At 32.0% G+C, this 22,559-nt stretch overlaps 1 protein-coding gene and 1 long non-coding RNA gene across 2 annotated transcripts in view; one reads left to right on the top strand and one right to left on the bottom strand.

Annotated features, from left to right (window-relative positions):
- Window positions 1–22,559, bottom strand: part of dpr1 (defective proboscis extension response 1) — a 395,482-nt gene that overhangs the window by 7,717 nt on the left and 365,206 nt on the right. The gene's annotated exons all lie outside the window — the stretch shown is intronic.
- Window positions 215–22,540, top strand: LOC105150684 (uncharacterized). The gene is made up of 2 exons (XR_846751.2): window positions 215–17,221; window positions 20,637–22,540. It is a non-coding gene; the product is annotated as an uncharacterized LOC105150684 (long non-coding RNA).

The raw sequence follows: 22,559 nt of genomic DNA, 5'->3' as shown, positions 1-22,559 counted from the left end.
AATGCCGTATTCTGATTGTCTAAAGACGGTACATTACGCTTTGCATTCCGGAAACGACGTTGCAACTTAATGATGACAGTCAGCTTCCGTAAGAATCTTAATAATAACAATATTTCTCCCTGGAGCTGTTTTAAAATACTGATGAAAATTATATTTCTTTCTTTTAGTATAGAAATGTTATATAAAACTATGTATGCGTTCATATATATATATATACAGTATATCGCCTAGAAATTTTTTGATCAGAGCACCAAAAAAATGTGGAATGATTTTCATCGAAGACGTTAAAGCAATTTTGTTACTCTTCTCGACATCATTCCAATATATGTGTGATATTTTTTTATTCTACAGTCAATTTAGTATATGTACTTTTAGCTAATACACTGTATCAGTAATGTACAGTTCAATGACTATATTTCTCAATAACTATATATATATATATATATACTGCAATTCACGTATAAAAGCACTTTCGAGAAAAGCTGTTAAACTGGACAAAGAAACTTTGACTAGCCATCTAGGAGCAGATAAACGATTTATTAGATACTACTCGATACGAAAATGTCGCTGGTTGTTTCGAGAGACAAAATCTGATACTCTTCGATAACAACCGAACTACTGCCGTGCAATGTTGTGCAGCATTTAGGTACAAGAACCTAGTTACTATAACTAGACACAAATTTAGACACGTGCCTAGATACTGTATCTGTATCGAGATACTTTTTCTCTCGAAACAGGCAGCGACATTAGTTGCGTTCAGCAATACGTTCAACAGTTGAGTGCGCGCTCACTGTATCTATGTATTGTTCTAAAAGTTTGATTGAATGGTATAAAAGAATACACCAATAATAGTGAGCGCTTATTCAATTAATAGGTGCATTCGTATTGCTTGAAATTCCTAAAAATGTTTATACTTGAAATAAGATAAATATTATTTGCACGTTGAAAAGAAAGAAAGCGAAGATGCTTAGTGCAAAAAGTATAAGCAAAGCGAACAAACCTATTGAGTCTGAACTCAACTATTTTCATATTTTCTAGTACTACCTAATAAATCGTTTACTTGCACTAAACTAAATAAAATTTTTTATCTAGTTTAACACAGCTTTACTCGAAAGTGCTTTTATACTGGCAATATGACAGTTTCTAAGATATTTTATATATATAGTTATTGAGAGTCATTAAACTATACAAAAATATACATACTCAAAGTGAAAGATACAAGAACTTTAGAATTATTCAAAAACGTTGAAAATATTGAAATGATATTGAGAAGAGTAGCAAAATTGCTTAACGTCGATAAAAAATCATTCCACATGCTTTTCTGGTGCTCTGGTTAGAAAATTTATAGATACTAGTATATTAGAGATTGAGAATAATTGTGACCAGATAAAATATTGTAAATAATATTATAAAAAAGTTAAATTTTACAATTTAATATTTTTAAAATTAATTTTTCTAATTTATTCAGTGATCGAGATCGCCGTATATTTTTTCTTCGATAATATTTAAAATTAATTTATTATATAGAAATAAATAATAAATGCCATAAATATAAATAAAAACATAAATAAAAAATGTAATAAATGTAAATGCATTAATGATTTTTCCAAATTGTGATTTATTGCAAAAAAATTTTGAGACAATATTCCGCTGATCCAAAATTAAGTATTATAATTTTTAATTTATGAGCGTTCTTGAGACTCACTTTCTAAAAAATTATTTATGTACACGATATTTGCCATGAGGCTTAAGTATTATTTTTCTAATGCCTGTACCTATATCATGATAAGTTTTTTCTACAATACCTTTACCTGTTCCTAGATACTGAAAATAAAGTACCTTCACACAATACTGTCAACGTGAGAATTCATTTCACCACGTTGTATTCGTGAGGATCTGTTCGTGTTGCTTGCACTTTTTGTACTCATCACTTTCTCTCTTTTCAATCTAAATATCTATCTCATTTTAAGTCCAAAAATTTTTAAAGATTTCAAGCATGCAAACAGACCTGCTGATAATCATCAGAATGCATCATTAATACACTTAAAAACAATCGCATTATTTCCGTATTGAGAAATCATTGATCTTCTATTTGCCGAAAACCTTTGCTGTGAATAGCTAAATTCTTATAGCATTTTTCATAAGAAAATTAATGCAGCAATACTGATGCACACAGAGAGTGCAATTGAATACAAATCAATTATATTTATATTTTCAATCAATCATTTATAATTTTCAACATTAATAAATAATTTAACTCTTTTAATTACATATGATTTGTTATCACGATAATCTCATAACGTTAAAACGATTAAATTATTTATTAACACTGAAAATATGAAAATCGATTTGCACTCAATTATATTAGCGTTGCACTAGTTTTCCTAATGGGAAAACTCTAATAAATTACAACACGTAAAAAATTATAGCCATTTATCACGTCCATCGTCGAATGTCATTGAAATTATTATTATGTTAGATATTAAAGAACAATAATAATCCAATTCTTGAATTAAACATTTTGTTACTTTTTAAGAGGGCCAGGTAGTTTGGAGGGTAAAAAAAAACGATTTTTTTAAATTTCAAAAAAAAATTATTAGGTGTTGGAATTAATTCGTAGCGTTTTACAAGTGATGGGAAGTACTTTCATTAATGTATTTTTTAATGCTCATGTGAAATAAATAACATTCTTTCATTAAAAAACGCTACGAATTAATTCCAACACCTAATAAATTTTTTAAAACAATAATAGTTTCTTCGCAATTTAATGGGAAAAATAATGGTCAAAAAAGGATCTTTTTTTTTAATAAAGAAATAAGTTTAACAAATTGCAATTTTTTATAATTTTGTTAGGTTTATCGTACATCTAACATTTTTAATTTATAAATTAATTTGATTTTTTGATTTCAGATGATTAGTTCTGTATAATGTCACAATTTAACAAAATCCCACGTTTGTCTCTATTGTTGCCTCTCAGACATTTCAATACATTTTAATTAATAAAAATTCATACTTATTGTATAAAGGGCAAATAAAATAGGTCCAAATCTAAAATTGATAGCTGTAATTTTTCCACAAAAAATTCACAAAGAATCATCGATTTTTTAACCTTCCAAAGGGAGGGCCACCCGGCCTCTCCCTCCCATTAAACTTGATGTGTGTCACAATGTAAATTAATTCATTTTTGTAATTAATTTCAAAGTAAATCATTCGTATTAACGAATTTTATTATTTAGTAAATAATAAAATAAATTTAAATTTAAACTTAATATATTTTCTTGAGCTAAATTGTTTAATTCAATTATTTTAGCCAAATTAACGACATATTGGATAGAAACAGTGGCAATCTGTAGAAATGATTAAAAACAGCTCAAATTAGGTCTAATTTGTCATTATGAATTTAACAATATACGAATTTAATAGAGTAGAGTTCAATAAATTGCTTCATTATTTTTGCCAATAATAGCATATTAACGCTTTCTATAATGAAAAGAACTGCTGCTAAATGTAAAAGCAAATTTATTAGAATGTAATTAACAATTTGTTAAAATATAATTAAATTGCAGGTTCCTGTATATATAAAGAAGAATTAATAATTTTCATAATTGCAATATTTGGAGTTTCAATTTGTTCCTTCTCCTCTAATTATACATACAATATTTTTCTGATGTATTGTCAAGTTTTGTATAGACTTATTTTCTTTATTGCACTGAAAAGATCTAATTTGAAATTCTAGAAAACCTATCAAAAATTTTAAGAATATCTCGAAAATTAAATTAACAATAATAAAATAATAGAAGAAGGATTAGCCCCGAATAAAATCTTTTTAATCAAAATATTTAAAATATAAAAACATTAAACATTGCAATAAATAGACGTTTCGACGAGTCATTATCAATATTAAATAAATTTAAATTGTTACATAAAAATAACAATTATGCGAATTTTATAATCAAACAAAACAAAAAAAATACAAAAAAGAAAACGAAAAAATACTTTCTCCTATTCAACAAATCCGTGTGTTTGATGGTTCAAACGAACAAGTATGGTTCCTCACTGACTATATAGTATAACTGATTACATATAACTGATTATATATAATCAATTATATGTAATCAGTTATACGGAATTGATGTAAAATTCTTTTTCTAGACAATCGCTCCAACCATGGTGTAATAATTAAGACAAGATGAAAGCTGCACATAATGGCGATAGCATATTGGAAACAACCAATCAAATTTGGGTCCAAATTCATTTTTCTGCGTATAATAGCAGCAGCATACTGGAACAGTCAATCAAATTTGGGTTCAAATTCACTTTCCTACGCATTCACGGGAACGTTTCACTTTATCTTATTACACCATCGATCCAACAATAATTATTCAGGTGGTTTTTTTTGTATAAATGTCTCAATCAATGTGAATCAAACGCAGTCAAATGCAGTCAAATTTACAGTCGATTAAAATAAATTAAAGCAATAATGCTATAAAGATCAAGAGAATAAAAATTTTCAAGTCTATAAAAATACGTTACAAATAATCGAAAATAAGTAAATTAAGATTACAATTTTTGGAATTTTTGCCTCTTTTTGTCAATTATTATCTCATTTCGATATAATTGAATGACGGTTTTGCGGCCGGCCGTCAAATTGGATAAATCGACCGGCGCTTCTGAATCTCTAAAGCTGCCGATTTCTGATTCGTTCGGGGGTCGTTGCAAACAGCGAGAGATAACTGCGGAAGGGTAATGCGGTGTCGAAATTGGTTGCACCGAGGCGGTCGGAAAATTACGGTGGTAACGGCACCCAAGCGGTTGCTGCTGAAACAACCGGAAAGATCTCGAGCTGTCGAAACACCACGAAATTTCCACCGTTCAGTCCCCGCTGCCGTCGCTGCTCGAAAACCCCCTGTAATCTTTCGCGCACGGAGCGCCATGTAATTAACGCGCGCGGCTCGATCGACCGAAAAATTTCCGGGGTTGTGTCGGATACTGGCACGATTGCGATTCAGGACGCGTAGGGAGCACCGCCATTGCGAGCATCGACCGTGCTCCTTTTAGTTACATTATTCACACGTGTCTTTTTTTCCTCTTTTTCTTTTAAAAAACAAGGGTATTGATGATAAGACGTGTCGAGAAAACAAGATTTTCTGGGAGAATATTTTAAGCTTTTATATGAGTAATATATATAATTGTTACACCCGGAGAAAGGTTTCTTCAATTCAAAGAAACGTTTTTTTTTGCTACACGGTTAAAAAAAATTTCTTTAATTAAAAAAAATTATGTTCAAATCAAAAATAAAGCAAATCTACAATTTACTACGCGACAACATCGATAACTAAGAAGATTTGATGGTTTAACAAATCGCTAATGTTATTCAGCTGTCAACTTTGCTATTTTAACATAGAAAATTGACTGTCTGTATATTACGACTGTAGGTTTGCTGAATCAGTAAAGTTTTCAGCTGTGTTTTTTTCCGCGTGGCATAGCAATCTCGTACGTTGCCAGCTACGTTCGCGCTAAAAAAAAAAAAAAACGCATCTTACAATAGTACCTCACATGTGGAAACTATTGTAGCCGAAATATCCTCATCCTCATTCCTATTGCTCGTGGCCGAGCGTGGTGACTTTTCTCATATGCCTGTGGTATGCACGCTAGTTGTACAGTCATATGGGACCTACAGTTTAACGTCGATTTTGAACGACGATTTATTAGAGAAGTGCTCTTGGCAAGGATACTCTCGGTGGTTTGCTTTCCGAGAGGAACGCTACGAGTGTTCGAAAACATTTTTCGGTTTTGCCTGGGATCGAACCCGGGATCTCTGGCATAGCAGTTTCGTGTGTTGCCTGTTACGCCACTCTCGCACTCACACACACACACGCACACACGCACACACGCACGCACGCACGCACGCACGCACGCACACACATACACGCAGAGTTCTTTAATATGCATAAATCTCTTCAATTTTCTAAATGCTACTTTTGATTCAAGATTATTCTGAAAAGATTTTAAAATTTTCATAGCTTCGTAAATCACACTTATATTAATGTGTTTTCACTGAAAATTGAAGAAATATATTTGAAATGTATTAAAATATGAAAGGGATAAAAATACATAGAGATATGCATTTATCATAAAATGTATAAATGTATAAATGTTTAAAATACGAATGTGTACCAAAATAAAATACTTAGATTTCAATAAAGTTTTGTAACATTTTAAGGGAAACTTGGAAAGAGATAACTAAACTAGAACGAAATTCAAAAAAACTTCTTTGTGATCTTATTTCTTTTATCTTCTTAACGGGGTGCTTCTTCTTTTTAGTTTTCTAATGGAATTAGATTTTTAATTCTGAGAAATACTGTAGGGGAAAACGGAATGCTTTGTGCGCGAACAGAAACGGAAAACCGAGAGAAACTTTACGATTCCAGCAATTTCTTTTGCGCGCTCCAAAGAAACGTAAGCCCGTTCGCATTTTTTACACGCATTTCCGGAGGGAGAGCGGCCTAATTCTTCACGGCACGCGTTATTACCTTGCTCGAAAGAATACCGGGCGCGCTCGTAAAAGATGCACGATCGCGAGAATATATAAGAACGAGAAGGAATAAGATAGGAATAAATGTGGCTCGCGGTAACAAAGGGTTTAAAGGAATCTCGTCTCGAAGGAAATCATCCCGAGTTGTCGCGACTGTCGGATACGTATTTGAATGTGTGCCTCTACATTTTTCATGATTCGCTGGATGAAGATACCTTTGCGTCTACGATGAATAGGACATGATTTCAAGAATGTCGAGAATTATGCGCAGGGAACGTAATAAAATGTATCTGTGCGTCAGTAGACGACTAAAAAAACTCTTTTCTGCACTGAAAAAATATACAGCAGAGATATTGACTACACAAGTAGCAAATGATAATAAAATAACACAGAAATATAACATTCACGAAATGGATGATTTTGCTGAAGAATTCAAAAATTTAATTATAGACAGAGATTGAAAAATAATTTTGTTAAATTATCAAAATAATTATGTACAAACTGGTTGCAAGAACATCAAAACTTTTTGTAATATTGCTCATACTTGAGATTTCTTATTATTAAGAACCTTGCCCTTCGTAGGCAAATTAAATTTTTTCTATCCAAAATTTTGCTTTCAACTTTTCTGATACAAATTTCAATTTTTATTGAATAAAGGTTTTAATATTTGAATTAAATAATTATTTGATGATATAACAGAGATGGTGAAAAATAATCCTGAATTTTTCTAGATTTTTTAAAGCCTCGAACAATACAAATATTTGAGCTGGACATAAAAGACCTAAAATGTTTACGGAGTAAGTAAAAATATATGTGCCTACAAAGGGTTAATTATTTTGATAATAATTTCAACGAAATTATTTTCAGCTAATGTATCTAGCTAAATATTTTTACCTATTTCAGCAAAACCGTTCTTTCCTTGTAGGCATTGTTTATCTCACAAAGCGCATGTTCTTTCGCATAGAAGTTTCGTTCAAGAAAAAATTTTTAGGAATGATTCATTTTCGTATCATCGCTAATGAATTGCGGTAAACTAGGACGACGTTGGGATAAGCTGATGACGATGTGTTTGAAGAGAACACTTGGGTATCCCTTTGCGAAAGTTACGACCGCATGGCCGAAACGGCAACTAGACACTTAAGCGCAACTCGACGTAGCGCCTGAAACTGGGTTACATGACTTACATCCGTCATAGGAGTTTGCTCCAACGTTTCGAGCACGTTGCAAAGCGGCCACGACTCTGACAGACAGTAGTGCAGTCCTCAAATGCATCAGTCTGCCGGTATCTTCAATCACTCATTCTGATCTATTTCTTCGACAACGCCGTCTACTCGAACATAATCAGATACAATATTTGCAACGATGCAATCAAACATTGTGTGAAATATATATATTTCGCGTTTGATCGCGGCATCGGGCGCGATGCGTTTCGCAAATATTGGCTGAACGTGCGCGTCGCATTCACGCGGTACTCTCGATGCCCGCGAGCAAATAGTTACGCTTTATGAAAATCAGTTAATTTGAAAAAATAAATAAACTCGATTGGAGGGGAAGAGGCAGCGCTTGTATGCTTGCATGTACGAGTCGCTTGCAATTCGTGAGGGAATGACAATATTCGATCCAGTTCATCTCGCGGAGCGTTCGAAATTTCTCTCGTCTACATGACATTTTATTAAAACTGTTTGTTCTCTGAAATTCGGCGTTTCATTTCGCGAGAAAATATTTTTCCAGTTTCAAATCTTAATAACTTTATTTTGACAAAATTATCAATTCGATAGGACACGAATCTCAAGAGCGAAACGATACCAGAAAATGTCTGAAAGATGAGACTTCAATAATTGGATAATACACTTCTTGTAGTCTTTTGACATAATGTCCAAGTAATCAGTATGCTGTTCACACAAACATCAAAGGAATAATGGTAACACAATTCCTTGATAATGAAATAATTTAACCTAAAATGTTAAATATTAAAAGACTCCTTTGATTGAAATGCAAATAAGAGAACAATCCGGCCATAAGAGTCAAACGCAAGTTGTTTTTGAAGCGATGATACATTTAATTATAACAAAATTCAAAGTACGACTCTAGATAATATGTGACGAATTTTGCACTCTTGGTTCAAGGAGTATTGTACAACGTTTGTGAGGAGAGGTCTGGAGAGGTGAGCTAGAGTTTTATCTCAACTCAGCTATACAACTGCGTTGGACAACTGCTCGTGTTTTTGACTGGAAGGGTTATATACTATCAAAAAATTGCGGCGATGTTTTTTTATTATAATACACGGTATTATATATTTGTCATTATCTTAAGCTGAAGATGACTCAAATCTAAAGTCGAAACGTACTTTGAATTTTGTTATAATTAAATGTATTCTCGTTTTAAAAACAACTTTGACTACTACAGTCTTGAATTATTTTCTTATTTGTGTTACAATCCCTTGAGTTACATAACATTTTGTTATTTTTCTATGTGAATTAAAATGTAAATTAATCTATTTTGTAGTTGAATTGTTTATAGTTAGTTTCAAAATAAACAACGCCCATATTAACATACATGCACTTACAAAAAATAATAAACTAAATTTGTAAGTATATAATAAAATTTAATACATTTCTTAAATTGTTTAATCTCATTGTTTTAGTTAAATTAATGACATATTGAAAACAGTGACGACTTATAAAAAATAATAAGAAATAATTCGTCAAATTAAAAATTATTTGACATTGTAAATGTAACCGCGTATAACAATAATTGCTTGTTGGAAACGATGTTATTTGTCGTAATCGACGTTCTCGGAGAGGATTGCAACCGTAATATTTCGCGATGTCGTGTAATAAATCATTTCGACGATTATATTTTGTTTCGCCGAATATAACACGGAGTGGGATTTTATTTCCAGTCGATGATCGATTTGCACGCCGCTCGACGCGGCTGCGCTATTTATCGGCGACAATAATTACACCGCGGAATTACGGCGCGTTACGCCTGAGTGCGGTAAACGAAACTACGCGGGTGTCGAAAACGCATTTCGGGTTCATCTGCGGGAAAACTCGTGCGCCAGCGCGCGATAAGGGAAACGAGAATTAAATGCGCGATACGACAATCGCGGCTTAAGCGGGGCTTGGCACAATTACTTTAGATAATTGTATATCTCGACAGCGTAACGAGTCGTTTAGATACCGGGATATCGTCGTTCCTGGACGAAGGGAAGAATGATAAATTTGTGATAATGTTCGTGCCGGTAAGAGTTTGCGACAGTGTAAAGAGCGAGTCACGTAAAGAGTTACGATACAGGATATTTTATACTCTCGGTAAAAAAAAAAAGAACCTTTCAGAAAATTGTGTGTTAAGAATTACTGAAATAGTAAAATTTAATTTCCATAATGTAACGTAACGATATTTCAATTTTAATTTTAAATTACGCAAACGAAAGTTTGCAAAAATTAACACTGCTGTAATATTAAAGATAATTATATATAATTACAATGTAAAATTAAAATCAATAATTTCGACATTCCGCCGGTATGTTCTATTTCATTTGAAATCTGTTCATTATTGAGTCTGAAAATGTTTGGTTAACACTGATTTTGAGCTTGATCGGAAACCAGCTCTGTTAATTCCGCTTTTAATTTTGGGGTAAACCGCGTGACTCCGCAACATGTTACATCAATGTTGTCGTTAATTTAATTTTATGTTACAGGCAGCATGTAAAGTGGTTTTAAACGCTCAATTGGTCACAGGATGCTTTAGTTGCAACAATTTAACGCGTGAAACTGTTTTCGAAACATTACAAGCTATTCAAACTAGACTCTCGTATGCTTTTTTTTTGCGCTAAAAGCGAAATTCTTGCGAGAGAATCCGACGTTTTGCGAATCGACGACGACTACATCGGGTTCCTTTTACCACATTTACACACGCACGGAGGATCTTTATCTATGATTAATGGAAACTGCTGAAATAAATATCGGAAAAGCAATCAGATGCCCCATTCCCTTCTCTCCTTCATCTCGAAAATGGAATAAATAGAAGACGATTTTCCTTTGCCGAATCGCTCAAACGGGATATATCAGTTTCTAGTCGAATTATGGTTTTAGTACCGAGTGAAGTCGAGAGCGGTGCCTATTTGAAAGAAAAAGAGAAAGAGAGGAAGAACGGACGATAATAGACTATGCTAATGATCAACTAGATGAGCGCTCTTCCGATTCATCTTCAGCCGCGAACGCGATCGTGGTTTGGCAGTTTGCCGTTGTGCAAGTGCACTTGACCCGATTCAAGAACCGCGAAAAAAAGGGGGCTCGACAGGAAATCGATCGGCGGGAGCTTCTTCGTCTCATGCCGGTCGCTCGGCTTTTAATGGATTCGCCCGAATGGAGAGAATATCGACAGAAATTAGTCTCTCCACCTCACCATCACGGTGAATGCTTGATATTGCGGAATTAACTCGCTTGAAGCCGTCGCTTTTCGAAGATGAGAGACTCGAGATTGAATCTTAAATTCTCATCCCGGAAAATAATAATTGAAGTTGTCGCGGAGCGTAAAACAATAATGATGTAATTCAATGTAATTGAATTCAGTTGTAATTGAAACGCGAGAACTTACGAATATCAAATTGCAGTCTTAATTTTCAATTGAGACAAAGGAGGAAGTTTTAATTATATTTCCTATTTCTCAATTAATGTATTAATAAACAAACATATATATATATATTGTACATACGTAAATTTAATATGTATTGTTTGCTAAATATAATCTAAATATTAATTAATATAACATCTTATAATTTTGTTATTAGAATCAATATTAATATAATCTATCTTTTTAGTAATATAGCATTTAATGCTATATATCGTTTAAAGTTACGGAGAAGAGTTTCTTTATCTGTTAAAATCCTTGCTAAAATAAACTTTTTAGTACATTAAATCTTAAGGTCTCGGGGTTTCTTGAGTTAATAGAGTCTAAGATTTCATCTTGTTGGAGAATTAATAGAAAATAGCATTGCGTGGAATATTATGCAAGAGAATTTAATTATGCAATATTGAAGGCGGAAAGGAATAAATATTTTATACATATTTATAATGTGAATATCTTGGATAAATTATTTTAATGTGAATTCAACCAAATGAATTAAATGTGATAAATTAGTTACGTTATGTACACGCGTAGAGAAAATTGTAAAAAGAAAATATATGTGCACAAAATATACAGATATTTGTGTTAATTCCACGAAAATTCAGAGAGAATTAATTATTCATGGTATATGTATTTGCATGAGTTATGAGTATCATGTATATACACACACACATATATATATATATATAGGGTAGCCCCGAATGTTTCATAGCCGAATTTCGAAATTTTATAGGAAATTTAATTTTGAACAAAAAGTTTTCTTAACGAAAAATGCTTCCTTAAAAAGTTATCGCTTAGAAATCTCTGTGTTATTTTTTATAAATATCAGGTAATATATACGTTTTTTAACAAAAAGTATCGAGAATTAAATTATTTTTCAAATGAGACTAAAATGGTTGTAGTGCGTTCTATGGATTTCGAGATAATCACGGTTTCAAATGTATAACAAGTATTTTTTTTACTATCGACGGTAAAGCCTTTTTAAACATATTCTTCATGTTTATGTTTATTCTTCATATTTATGAAACAAAGAAGGTAAAAAAAAATAAATTTTTTGGAAAAAATCAGAATTTAAAAGAGTTTTCCCGTCGATAGCAAGAAAAAAAACACTTTTTTTGTACATTTAAAATTAATTATCTCAAAACCTATAGAACTGTAATCATTTTGGTCCCACTTGAAAGATAATTTAATTTTCTACAACTTTCGTTTCAGTACTTTTTGTTAAAAAATACATGCATTCTCTTTATACATTTGTAAAAATATATAAAACAATCGTGATTTTAGATGTTTTTGGGCGATTTTAACTTTTTAAAGAAGCATTTTTCAATTCATGTTTATAGGAAACGTTTTGTTTAGAATTAAATTTTCTATAAAATCTCGAAGCTGGTTAAAACGTTTGGGGTCACTTTGTATATATACACACACATATATGTGTGTGTGTGATTTGATGATTGATAAACACTGTAATGAAGGAAACTTTGTGCACAACGACGATTTAATAGTTTGGACATTTAAATGACTTTGAATTTAAATTTGCAGAACTGGAGTTTTGTCGCTTTAATTCTGATTAAAGTAATCATCCTAACTTTGCATCCTAATCAGTTGCACCGAAAATTAACACGTGAATTTTCATTGTTACACGACGAAGCTAAAAATGCACTAACGAAAGTACGAAAGTACACGAGGAGTGCGCGTTACTTTAGATTTCTGCGGTAATATACATTTGCGGGGAAGTGAGATGAACGTTATACAATAACGCTCGTGGCGTTGTAAGATCCCATTAAAGATCGTGACATCTATTTTCTCCATTTATCCATTGTAACGATATCTCGTTCGTTTCATGACGGGCCACGTCCTCATGTCGCCTCTATATCGTGGTTAGCACGGGTAAAACATAATTCGATCTATCGCAACGTCCCAGTTACGGTGCATGTAGCATCCAGCGTCTTGCTTTTCTGCAACAATTTTCCCTTTACGTCTGACTGATGAGTTCACAAGGGGTACAAGATAGAAACGTCAATATCATTTGTCTGTTTCGTTGCAGATTTTTTCACGATGCTGCGGGCATAATTTAAACTCTTAGTCCATTTTTTCGCATCAATAAATATAAATTTTGAAAAGATCCATGTTACCTAACGTTAAATTGTATTAGTAATTTGAATTTTGATTTTTTAAAAATCTTTCAATTGATTTCCCCTTGAAAATTATTTGCGGATCGATTTTAAAACAATTTTTACATTTCTAAGTTTGGATTTCGATCTTAATTAAAAAATATATGCGAAATTGCACAGGTTAATGAAACTCGAATACGCTGCATTAACAAGTAACGTTATAATAAAGCAAAATTTTCATTTATTTTTCATCTTCATATATGATAAAACGGTGCGGTATGTCTGTTATTTGTGCGTAAATTAAAATGCACCAGCGCAACGCGATTACGTTGTGCATTTCATTAAAATTAAAAAACGCAATCTCTTGTTTCTGTCACGTACACCTTTATAAATCTGAATACGATTGAATATAAATCATTATTTCACTGACATGTGACACTATATTGCGCCAAAAAAATGTTATAAATTTTGGCATTAAAAATGCCATAGAATGTAGCGTTGACTACCAGAAAAAAAATTAAACATTGAAATTAAGAACGTGTTTTGAATCTGTGAGAAAAATCACGGAGTGAATTTTCGTATATCTTAAAGAAAGACATTTGTATTATATAGACGAGTACATTTTGATAATGGTATACATCAACGAATAAAAAAGTATGATTATTTTGTCGGCCGATATTCTGATTCGCACAATTTAGATTGGTTCAGCATTTTTATAAGTGCCATAAATGAAAAGTCCATAAATTGCCGACGACTGATCTCGCAGCGATTTTATATAAACGTAATCCGTTCGCCCGTATTTATGAGGCCGCATTTATGCCGCCGCACTTGGTATTTCTGTGGGTTAATTCGGTCATAAATATATGTAGCCGCTTCTACAATGATAATCGGTATCTCTTACGCTTACATATGTGTTTGGTATATGTTGCATATGTGCCGAGCGCATGTGCGCGGGATATTCCAGTGCCAATGAATGTGAATGGCAAACTGAAATTGTGCTCTACGAAACGGATATAAAATGTACAGAATAAACGTAAAAATTTTTATTTCCTCGGAGAGTGAGGCTCTGCATTTTTCTGTTTCTATAATTACGTTGTTATAGCGAATTTTTCCAGAAAAATAAAATGGCAAATGAATTTTTAGCTTAAATAATAAACAGAATAAAAAAATTATTTTGATAAATTTAAATTGAGTATTATAGACATTCTAAAAATAATATTCTTTAAAAAAATGAATCAGAAGAAGAAAAAAAAATATAATTAAAGACACTGAGCCAACATAAAGATAATAAAAATACTGATATTTCTAAAATCTCATCTAAAATTACTTATATAATCAGAATAAACGATAGATATATTAAATATAACTATAAGAATCACTGGATCGTCAAAGCTACGCATGTAATGCTCGTAATGATGCGTTACCGAGCTTACACGGCAAACATAAATGGTAAGCATGGGATTACGATATGTAGGTCTGTATTTACGCTGATATTAACACTATAGCGCTCATTCATCCCAATAAGCGCCGTTAATGCACTTTGAGACTTGCGAAAATCTGTGCTGCATAATGGATGGATACGTCGACTCGCACATTATAACGTTTGTACGTCAAATAACCCGATGATTTAATCGTAAATTTACATTCGCGTGCTTAATAGACGTTTTGCAATTGTTGATTTAGGATAACAACAACGGATGCCAGTAACATAATTTAGCATAAGTAATCTAAATCTGAAACAAGTGTCGAATTTATTACTGTTAAGAAACTCAGATTTCATGAAATCTAAGTAAATGGACGTAATCTAGTAATTGAACGTGTCAAAATATTGCTTTATTATATAAATAAAATTCTGATTATCTTTCTTTTTTATTCAAATAATATAAAATATTAAACCAAGAATTTCTTAGAACGTAAATAATATAGAAATTGCATATTTTTATATACTATTGTAAATCATTTTATTTACATTATCATTTTGCGAATATTTTAGCCACTTTTTTCTCTCTCTCTCTCTCCAAAAAACTTTTGATTATTATATTGAAGCAAAATAGGATCAATAATTGCATAGTTCTCTAATCCGGCATTAATTTCAAGAACGATCATCTTTGTGAGGAATCTCACGGTATTGGCGAGAGGATTTTCGTTTCGTGGTAGAGTAAGATCGCGGAAATTAAGTCGCTCAGAAAATTATGCAAATTGCGGATCAACGGAAAGGTATGCGATATGATATTATCATTTCACGTTCGAACAAGCTAGCTACCGTTGGTCGATCCGCGATATTTGAAATTGAAATAGAACGATCCGCCTTTAATCGATGCGTTCGGAACGGTCCAACCCTTCTTGCTAGCGCTCGTTTATTAATGTTGGATGATCGAAAACGAATCAATCAGCATTTGGGGATTTATTGGCGTCTTTAAAATCTTTCCCTGTGTCATTCATCGTCACGAACAATCGACAATCTGACAATAAATGTATTTAAAAAATGAGGCAAACTTGTTTAAAAAATATATAAAAGTCTTCTTTTTCATTATTATCACAATTAACTTGATTAGTCTTTATTTTCATTCTTGTTTATATTATTTCTTCCTTGTGGGAAGTTATTTAAAAGACACGTACCCATTTCTCTTGAAATACTTTTCTTGAGACATAAACTACACAAAGGTTTAATGTGCTGCTTTTCTTTTGGAGTCTGTATTATGTTGCAAACTGGTGAAATCAAGCTAAACTTTATTTATATTTACTTTTAACTGTTGCGAACAGTCGATGGTTAGTGAGAAGCCAGTGGAAGTGTGTTCCTTGTAGAGGAACTCCTAAGTAATTACTAAAACATTATATGCCAACCACGGTTGTTATATGTTGGCTTTGTTCTGTACAAACGAACGCAATTGTGGTCTTGCGCTTCCGGATATTTTTGTAAAGTTTAAACTATTTACACGGTTTTTAAAATAATTTTCGTGCGAGAGATATTTATAATAATTGTGTAATTATTTGTACATCAATTAAAAAAATATGAAAGCATATGAAAAAATATTTGTTAGGATTGGCATGTTAGATACATTAAAGTATATTCTGCTATATTTTTGTAATACAATATTTAAATTATTCACATGATATTGTAATATTTTTCGTAGGCGAAATATTTTTTATTTATAAACTATTATATAATTATTAAAAAGTACGGAAAAGAGAGAGTTCGTTGAAGAATTGTGAATAAATATTACATTTTGCTATCTCATGTTATAACGGAAACGTTTCAGTGGTCTTTGCATTTTAGAATAAAATAAAGATTTTTCATTTCGTAGATACAAAAGAGACGTTAAAAACTTTTCATTATAATAGACAATACATAAATTATTTAATAATCATTTATTTTCCACTCTAGATATCTGGAAAAATGAAATCCTCCTGTTCTTCTATCTACGGCGTCAATCTACGACATTCTTGCTGCGTCAAGGATGACTTTTGAATGCTTCGTATTCGATCAACAGTGGAATAATAATATCGATTTTACTCGCGTTTCGCGATATGTACTGTTTTGCGAAATTTCACGACCGAGACATGTTTTATTACTCGATAACCGACTTCGAGTTCGAGACGTGTGTAAACGTTGACAGTAGTGTACGTGCAGTGTACGTGCGGTCGCTGTTGATATGTTCCATAAATCAAGACGAATCTTGACTTGCTGCAAGTATTCCATAAATCAAAAGAATCTTGGCTTAGTCAAGTAACAGCAAGCGCAGTGGCGGTACGTATTATTCTTGTTACGTATCAGTGCTCGCGCTCTATTTTGTTTAGCGACTGTCTTGTGCCAGTAAAACTCAATGGAAAATCGATAATCCGAAATTTCTTTGACGCTGAAGTAGCGTTAGACATCTTCCGAACGAATACTCGACGATGCTTATAATTATTGAGATAGATGGAGGGGCTATGAAAGATTAAGGTAAAATTAGTACGTTAAGAATAACTGATCAATAAATAATCGTTAATATATATTTTTTAATGAATTAATTACGATGTATCCGTAAAATATATTATTTTTTATATTTGAGTTTATTGACATGTAGAAGTTGTAAATATCTTCAAGCGTTACTCTTTTGCATTCCCTTACAAGGTATTTAATTCTGGAAAGAAATGAAGAAACAGAGCTAAACGCAGATCTATAATTGTATTAAAAATGTTTACAAAGGAGAAAAAAGGGAATAATATAAATATTGATTATTTTTCTTAATTAAATATGTTATATGATATATAATTGTACGTGATTTTATAGATAACTAATTTTTTATTTAATACATATATTGTATTTTATTCCAATCTTCATTCTCCATGAGATAAGAAGATCATAAAGAAAAAGGCCCTATACTAATTATGTAACAAATTGGGCTTCATAATCAGTAAAATTAATTAGTTTTCGCATAACGTACTTTGTAATGTGATGAAAACAAAAGATGTCATAGACACAAGGCTCAATAATGGATAGTTTTTAAATTATATATTAAAGATGTATTAAAAGTGTAAAACTTAAGAGAACTTTTGATATACTATAGCTTAAAAATCCATTATTATGTCTTGTGTCAGTTGTGACATCTTTTCACCATTATATAAGCTACATTATATATATAAAGACCAACTTCTTTCACCGGGATTTAATATAAATATAATTAGTGCGAGATTCTTTAAATAAAAGATAAATATTTTCTAATATTTATCTAAACAATAGATTTGAAAGTTTAATCAACTGTTATGTACTTAATAAATTACTAAAATTATCCATATATTAGGTGTTGGAATTAATTCGTAGCGTTTTTAATGAAAGAATGTTATTTATTTCACATGAGCATTAAAAAATACATTAATGAAAGTACTTCCCATCACTTGTAAAACGCTACGAATTAATTCCAACACCTAATATATATATATATATATATATGCGTGTGTGTGTGTGTGTGTGTGTGTGTGTGTGTGTGTGTGTGTGTGTGTATAAAACGCTATTAATATATTATATCCTCATGGTATTCCAAATTTCTTAAAAATTTTATCTGTATATAGAAGATCATGCTTGGCAAAAAATATAAAAGATGATAATATCTTTACCAGATTTGGAGATGTAATATTTCTTTCGCGAAAATCACTCTATCATCGTTTATCACTTTTTATCAAGCTCATGCGAAAATAAGTAATCGCTCTGGATGTGATATATTTTCTATCATTTTTATTATTCATACTTACAAGATTGTTCTATAAATTTCAAGCAAGTGATATATCTTGCAATTAGTAAATTTGTTCTATCGTATAATAAGATTTCAAAATATGCCAATAAACAATGTGTCAATATAATGAGTATTATTTTATAACACTCTGTGATCCAATTTTTTATTATCTGGTTAACTTGTAATTAACTTGATGTTTCACCAAGCTTTATCCGTGACATTATCACAAATGAAATCCATTGGATAAAACATCAGGTTAAGCCTAATCATAAGTTAACCAGGTAATGAAAAATCAGATTTATGTGTACTTTTTCGTACGCGTAATAGACAATTATGAGCAAAATTAAATAACACTAGCCTCTCTTAGCCCATCCATTTTAAATAATAGATTTAAAATGGATCTGAAATAGATCTGTTATCTTTTAAATCAAAATAACAATTTAATTCACTGTGTCAGTATGAAACGCAGCACGATAAAATTCAAATACAAACTATATACGTAGATCTATAGCATATAAACATATTTAAATTATAATATGCAAATTATAATACGTGCAAAATTAAACATAATTAATATTTCGATAAATAATATTGGACGTATAAAATAATCGGCAATGCGATTATTTAATTCTTATACCATGAATAAAATAATAGACAATAAATTACTTATTTTGGTTAATGTGTTGATGTTTCCCTTCTTTCTTTTTTGTAGCAAACAATATTTACTTGTGGAAAATTTTTTTTAAAATTTATTGTTCGTATATTAATCACCAGAAGATGACAATCGCGCGACACTTAAACAACACTTTCAATGTTAACACAGCACGCGATTATTTATCATTAATGAACGATTAATATATCATACCGCTTTTCATTTAAATTTTAATAAATTGATAATTCGAACATATTATTTATTTATTTTATATATTTTTAACGTAAAAATGGCAGATAGATAAATAAATCGCGTAAAATATCTACTTTAAGATAAAACACTAAAGTCGCCTCGACATGCTTACGAGTCATTAATCGTGGAAGTTAACTAATTGCGTGTGTTAATAATAGCATTTGAAATCTTACAGTACTTGTCGTGCATCGCGTTTCGAGAGATAATGCAATGTCACAGCGTGCAAGTGATAGCTCGGTGACCTAGTGCGCGTGACAATAGTACATTGAAGAAACACAAATACCAACAATCACGTAACGTAGTACTGATTTGTTGTTACTAGAAAACACATTTAGTACACAGTAATATAAATGGAATATTCTGTTCTTTGCGTATCAAATTGATTGTAGTAATTTAGCTATCTGTGGAAATCGAACGTTTATTTGAATAGATAAAATTTACTTTGAACGAGAGAGAGAGAGAGAAAGAGAGAGAGAGAGAGAGAGAGAGAGAGAGAGAGAGAGAGAGAGAGAGAGAGAGAGAGAGAGAGAGAGAGAGAGAGAGAGAGAGAGAGAGAGAGAGAGAGAGAGAGTGTATCCATGTAAATTAATTTATTATCATTACTTTCTGCGAAAATTTTACATTTTGAGAGAAATGAAATTATACGATTTTAATAAATCAAGAATTTTCTCCTTGTGATTTTAATAAATCAAGAAAATGGGATTAAACCGCCGCGAAAAATGAGGGGACTCATTCAGCTCCCTTGATCTATTAAAATCACAATTTCATTCCTCTCGAGATGTAAAAATTTGAAAGAGAAAAATGATAATAACGAATATTATATAATTTTCATTTTCCAATTACAAGATAAATCTAAAAAACTTAAATTTAGCATTAATTTAGCGTAATTTAATAATCTCTTTTCACTAAAGTATTAGTAATTATTCTAATTTTTATACACGTAGAAATTAAATAAATTTCAAAATGTAATATATATTATAGTTAAAACGGCTAAAATAGTTTTGCAATTAACTTGTTAATATCAACTCACTGTTATAACGTTTGACATTCGCTAAAAGACAAAATCAGCTGTGAAATTAAATTTCACTTCAAATGTGAAAATTATTAAGAGATGACAGATTAATATGCATGAAATTAAACACGTTGAACAATTTTGTGTACAACGAGAGATACATTTTCGACACAGATTAAACTTTTCAGAATAAGTATCTTATTAAAGTATTGTGTATATATTTTTTTAGTAACGACAGAGTCACTCAGTAATCAGCTTAACTAGGAGTTTTCAACGCCGTCTGCATAAGAGCGGATCTGCGCTTCGTTGGAAAGGTTCGATCTGTTCTTTTCACGCACGATGATCTTTCGAGAGCGATCGCACGAGTGAGCGTACGGAAGTGCCAACAACGGATGCTCTTGGGAAATCGGCAGGATATCGAAGCAAGATCGAGTAAACAAGCTACTACTGAACGACAGCCGAGAGAAATTAGCGAAGTTGCACGAAGATTTAAATAAAGCATCTGCAAAGAAAATGAAAGGACACGAACTTTCTTCCCCACTATCCCCCGTTGATTTCTTTGCACCGGAAAGATCCTTCTTTTTTTTTTTTTTAGGAAAACGAAGAAATAAATCTTGGAACTTTCTTAATGGAAAAGTGAAAAAAAAAATTAGAAGGGTCGTGATAATGTTAAAGAGATCCAAAAAGTATGTACATCCAAGTGCGGTCTAAGAAGCTTATTCTCTGCGTTTATAAAACTTTTTTTAAACTTTGGGAGGTGCGAAATGGCTGTTTGTTTCTATTTTTTTTCTCGGTAGAAAAATGCATAATAACAGTAGAATATAAATAACTTTCATATTTTTTCCATGTTACTCTGAATAATTAACTAACGCTCTGTTTTTTTTTTTAATAAAAGATACAAATAAAGGATGTAGAAAAAGAGATCTCTTCATCCAGCTTTTTAAACTAATATTAAGAATAGGTATTCCAAAAACTACAGCATAGCGATTTAATTAATCAAAGCAAAGGAAGACAGATAAGTGATATTTATGGTAATCATAAATATCACGTTTTTTTTTGCGTCTTTCTTCATTTCTTTTTTAATATTTTATGAGATAAAAGCCAAGTGAGATAATAATTATTTTAAAAACAATCAATAAAAAATAGATAAAAAAAGCTCAATTGTGTCGAATCGTTAACAGCCTAATGCACTTTAACGAGAGGTGTTACGAACTTTTACAAAATAAAGATATTAAATTGTACATAGAGTTGACGTAATTTCGTTTCTAATCTACGGAACGGGACACAAAGGGTGGCAACGATTTCGTCGTCGTTTCTTTCTTTTTCGCAGGAAACGAACACTTGGAAATGACTACGCGCGAGTGAATCCCCGTGGGGACGAACAGCGGGATATCGAAATCAAATCAGCGCCAAGTGGACAAGACACGAATCGAGGCGAGCACGTAGAGAGCGATGCATTGAGAAGAGAGCACGGAGAAGATTCACACACGATGTGGTCCTGCGAGTCGCACACATCCGCGGGGGTAATTTCGTGACGAGGAGGACTCACGCCGTTTCGAATCTCGAATCATATTATGAGAACCCGCTTGTTCCCATCCTCCATTGCTCGCTCACCCTTCTAATGGCAGCTGCCCCGCGTGGAATTTCGCCCTTTACTTCCTTCCCTTCGTTCCTCCACCTCGTCCCGTCTGTTCCGCATCTGGACCAATTATGCGGATGGCGGTGTACGTGGGGATTTCGATTCACCACGATGGCTCGCACGCCCCGATATGAGCGATTTTACCTGGGGAATCCCAGGGGAATTGGAGAAATTAACGCGACCCGATCTTATTGAATGCCAGCCCTTCAGGCGGGAACTTCGGCTGAACTCGTAATTGAAATTTCCGATAGCTCGCAATTTTTTCCGTGTTTATAATCTCATATATTTAAATGAATGCTTATATGATTACAAATTTTTCGAGGGGCTTTTATCCCTATTCATAATTCCTATTTCTTCATCCCTTAAAATTGCTTCGTGCGTTATAATGTAATGTGCTTCCTGATTTCAATAATGCCCGTTTCCCGGGTCAAAAAATGTCGCATTTCTTTCGATTCGATAATGGAAGCCACAAAATTGCCTTTTTGCTGGAAAAAGTTTCCGCATCGAGTTCGA

This window comes from Acromyrmex echinatior, chromosome 13 (genome assembly GCF_024713525.1).
Source record: "Acromyrmex echinatior isolate Ae372 chromosome 13, ASM2471352v2, whole genome shotgun sequence".
NCBI classification, from domain to species: domain Eukaryota; kingdom Metazoa; phylum Arthropoda; class Insecta; order Hymenoptera; family Formicidae; genus Acromyrmex; species Acromyrmex echinatior.
This window is presented reverse-complemented; position numbering and strand designations above follow the sequence as displayed.